The sequence below is a fragment of the Microtus ochrogaster genome, chromosome 5, assembly GCF_000317375.1.
Source record: "Microtus ochrogaster isolate Prairie Vole_2 chromosome 5, MicOch1.0, whole genome shotgun sequence".
NCBI lineage: Eukaryota > Metazoa > Chordata > Mammalia > Rodentia > Cricetidae > Microtus > Microtus ochrogaster.
The window spans coordinates 93475996-93480156 of record NC_022012.1 but is presented as its reverse complement, the minus strand read 5'-3'; the positions used below and the strand labels follow the sequence as shown (position 1 = coordinate 93480156).

Genomic DNA, 4161 nt, shown 5'->3' with positions numbered 1-4161 from the left:
CGGGAGGACTTCCTGCAGGGATGGGTCACCCAGCGGGAGGACTTCCTGCAGGGATGGGTCACCCAGCGGGAGGACTTCCTGCAGGGATGGGTCACTCAGTGGGAGGACTTCCTGCAGGGAAGGTACGGGGAGCAGTGACTTTCCCAGGTTGCTGGTGGGAATGTGAATGGGCGTGACAATTCCGGAAAACCCACTGTGTCTCCCAGAGCCACGTTTGTTATCACACACACTCAGTGCTGTGTGACGTGTGGAGGGATGTGTATCTGTGTGCTACCTGTACCACCCCACGTCTAATAGAGTGGCTAACGGAGCGTGGCTTGCTCTCTCCATGAGGCACCAGCAGCGCTAACAATAACGAACTGCAGCTCTGGGCTGGAGTGAAAGTCGTGGTTGGCGCTTGTCGTGGACGTGAGTGGGACATACCACGAAGTGACCATCTGGGGGTATTGAGAGGTGCCCAGGGCTGTGGCTGCTCTTGTCCACAGGGCCGGCTTCCCTGGAGATCTTGTTTTATGGTTCCATCAGGGAACTCAGCTGTTCACATGCTCGCCCAAATCCTGGTCTTCTTCTATGGAGAAGCTTGCTCTCCTTGACGAGCACATGGCTTCAGCAGGGACACACATAGAGCCATGAGGGAGGGCGGGGACACTCACCTCTTCAGCCAGAGCCAGGTCTCCCTGGCATCCCCGTTCCCCTTGGAGATGTCAGAGAAGGAATCTGAAGACAAGGGCTGCCTCATGTCATGACTGGGGGAAGCCGGGCAGAGGTCAGCCCCGAAGCTGAGAAGCTTCCTCTATTCCCATGGAGTCTCATGCCAAGGACTCGCCGTGTCTGTGGCTGACAGATGGTCCCCACTGAAGGAATCCCATGGAGTCACCCTAGCGACGGATCGCCTCTCTCTTTCCTCCACACCTGTGGCTGGTCCTCCCGATGCTTGCTCTTGCTGTTGTCCATGGAGAGCCTGTGGCCATCATTTCCTGGGTCACGCTGTGGCCATGCTGTCTCAGGCCACTTCCGCGAGGTTCTGTCTCTGTCGCTTGCAGTCCCCTGTCCCCGCTGCCCGCTCGTGTGTTATTGGCTGGGATGCAGGGGCGTGGACAACATCCTCTTGTTTCTTTCCTACTTCCTACTTCACAACCTCACCCATGAGCTATTTCATTTTTGTGTGTAGTGTGTGTGTCTGTCCGTGTACATCTAGGTGTACACATGCACACAAAGGCCAGAGGCTGATGTCAGGTGTCTGCCACTGTCATGCCTCCACCTGTCCCTGCAGACAGGGGTCTCACTGACCATCTGGACTGGCTTGGCCATGATCTTGGGGATGCGTACCCACGCCTGCCTTCATACCCTTAGTTCTAGGGTCTGAACTCAGGTCCACACCCTGACTGAGCCATCTCCCCAGCCCCCAGATTTCACAACTTTAATAGGATATTATATTTGGCAGAAATTGAAAGTACCATATTCATTCCAAATGTATTATCAGGTAAGGAAGCACTCTTCCCGTGCCTGGTCACTGGGACACAGATGTCCCCAGCTGTCAGAGACAACGCCACAGCCTGGAAACACTAGGTGCCGGCCGCCAGCTGGTTACTAAGCTCAGGGGCCCTGACCTGGTGTGGCGCTGCAAGATGAGAATCTGTGTTCTGCTAATCAGCCATCCCTAGGGAGAGACAGACTTTGCTGTCGGGCTACGGCCCTGGATTCCACAGGAAGAAACAGTGTATGTTTAACTGCTGGGTGGACAATTTTGAAGTGAACACACATATAGTGAACTAGATTTTGTTGAAAATGGGGAATTTACACAGTGTGTTGAAATAGCTGTAGGTACAACTTTCCGGTAGTGGTGTGTGTGTGTGTGTGTGTGTGTGTGGTGTTTTTTTTTTTTTTTTTCTCCAGACAGGGTTTTTCTGTGTAACAGCCCTGGGTGTCCTGGAATTCGCTCTGTAGACCAGGCTGGCCTTGAACTCACAAAGATCCACCTGCCTCTGCCCCCGAATTGCTGGGATTAAAGGTGTGTACACCACACCCAGCTGTATTCTATATTTATATTTTTTTCTTTCATGCACTTTAAGAGACTTTTGTAAGTAGTTGGCTGTATCAATCTCAGAAGCCACCAGGGGGCAGCCAAGCACTGGGGAAAATGTGGCACCTGTGGCCATTTGTCTTTAATCTGGATTAGCAGGCACAGGTACTGGTTACGTTTTACCGTGTTGAGGCATTTCCGCTCAGAATCTGGCAGTTGTGTTGATCAGTTCCGTTTGAGGGTTACCAAGATCAGTGTAATCCCAGGCAGACTTGGCTGCCTGTGTGACTTCCTGAGGTGCCATTGGTGGGCCCCTGGTTCAGAACTCCTGAGGTCTGGTCTATGTGAAACTCTGACCTGCTCGGCTTCCTCCGACCTCGTCGCTCTTCAGAAGGGCGCTGGCCAAGTCTAAGCCTTCTTCTTTGGGTCTGGAGCCCCTCGCTGTTCCTGTGTAAGAGCTCTCAGGATGAGCCCTCGCGTGTGGTCCGTGTGTTTGGTCTCTGGAAGGCAGTAGACGCTTTAGGATGCTGAACATAAGCCTGCAAGCCCGAGAACCAATGGCGCAGGTTAACCCTTTCATGGACGTTTTCTTTCTCTGGAAAATTTCAAAACATGAAAGTAAAGTGTGCGGTAAACTGAGGCAACTCTCAGCACTCAGCCTCCTCTGTTCCTCTGTCTCCCCGTTCTTCTCTCCCTTTGCCTTTCTGCTTCTCACTCGCTTTCTTTCTGAGGCATTTTTTTAAATATTTATTTATTATGTATACAATATTCTGTCTGCGTGTATGTCTGCAGGCCAGAAGAGGGCACCAGACCTCATTACAGATGGTTGTGAGCTACCATGTGGTTGTTGGGAATTGAACTCAGAACCTTTGGAAGAGCAGGCAATGCTCTTAACCACTGAGCCATCTCTCCAGCCCCCTTCTGAGGCATTTTTAAAGAAAATAATATCAGTTTACTCATAGCTACAATTCATATGACTTCATTTTTACTTATGCATATTTGTGTGTCTCTGTGTGAGTACAGACAGATGTCCTGGAGGTTAGAAGAGGGTTCTGGATCTCCCGAAGCTGGGGTTGCTGGGCGCTGGGAACACCCCCGAGGCTCCGCAAGAGCCGCAGGCTCGCTTAAGACCCGAGCCACTCTCCGAGGCCGCGCTTGGGTCCCTGGCTGTCACTTTAGGCAGCTTCGCCTAATTCTCAGTCTGAAACCCCTCTGGGGCTGGAGTGGTGTGCGCCACACCTTTGGGGACACCTGCATTTCCTATCGACACATTTATTATTGTAAATATTCTAATTTAAAAGTGTTTTTCTATTTATGGCAATGTAGTTATCTAAACCTTCCAAACAACCCCCTTCCCAGAAAAGAAAAGACATTTGCAAGCTCAGGATAAAATGTGACCTGGAGGTGACTAAGGATGGGCTTGGCTTGCAGTCCGAGCTTGGATGTCATCATTTACAGCCCCTGATGTGGCTAATTTCAGTGAACTCGCCCTTGGATTTTTCTGGTAAACAAGCTTTTGTTTATTTTCTGTTGAAAATGTGTTCAATTAGTTAATTATACTTCAATGAGCTGGTTGGAGCAGGACACAAAGTTATTGAAAGCAAAAAAGCATGAAACAGACAATAACGTATTTCATTAATTCTTTGAGAATGTCATAGAGTGTGTTTTGATCACACTCAGCCCCATTCCTAGCTTCCTACCTCAGCTTTGTCCCCCCACCCCTGACACTCTGTCTGTCTGTCTCTCCCCACGCCTCTCTGGGCTGTCTGTGTACTAATGGGTGTGAGATCATCCACTGGAGTGTGGTTGGCCTACAGGGACTACACCTGTAACGCAAAGTGACTCTCCTGCTTCCAAAGCCATCGGTAGTCCATGGACCCTTCTCACCCTGCGCCACAATGCCAGACTTGCAGGTGACCGCACCTGCTAGGAGTTCATGAGAACAGCTGTCCTGCCGTGTCCAGAACACACTGCTTGCTCAGCTTCCCTGACTCTGTCCCTTACCCCTCTCCATTCGTCTTCCACCATGCTTGGCAAGCTGCAGCGTGCTTGGGTGGGGGCGATACAGAGTCCCAGTCAGGGTCAAGCTCTCTACAGCCCCAGCTTCTCCACTGTGACCAGGTGTGCGTGCGTGCGTG

The 4161-nt window shown here is 51.2% G+C and overlaps 1 protein-coding gene across 1 annotated transcript in view; it reads left to right on the top strand.

Moving 5' to 3' along the window:
- Ulk4 (unc-51 like kinase 4) overlaps positions 1-4161 on the top strand; it is a 288608-nt gene that overhangs the window by 33611 nt on the left and 250836 nt on the right. The window lies entirely within an intron of this gene.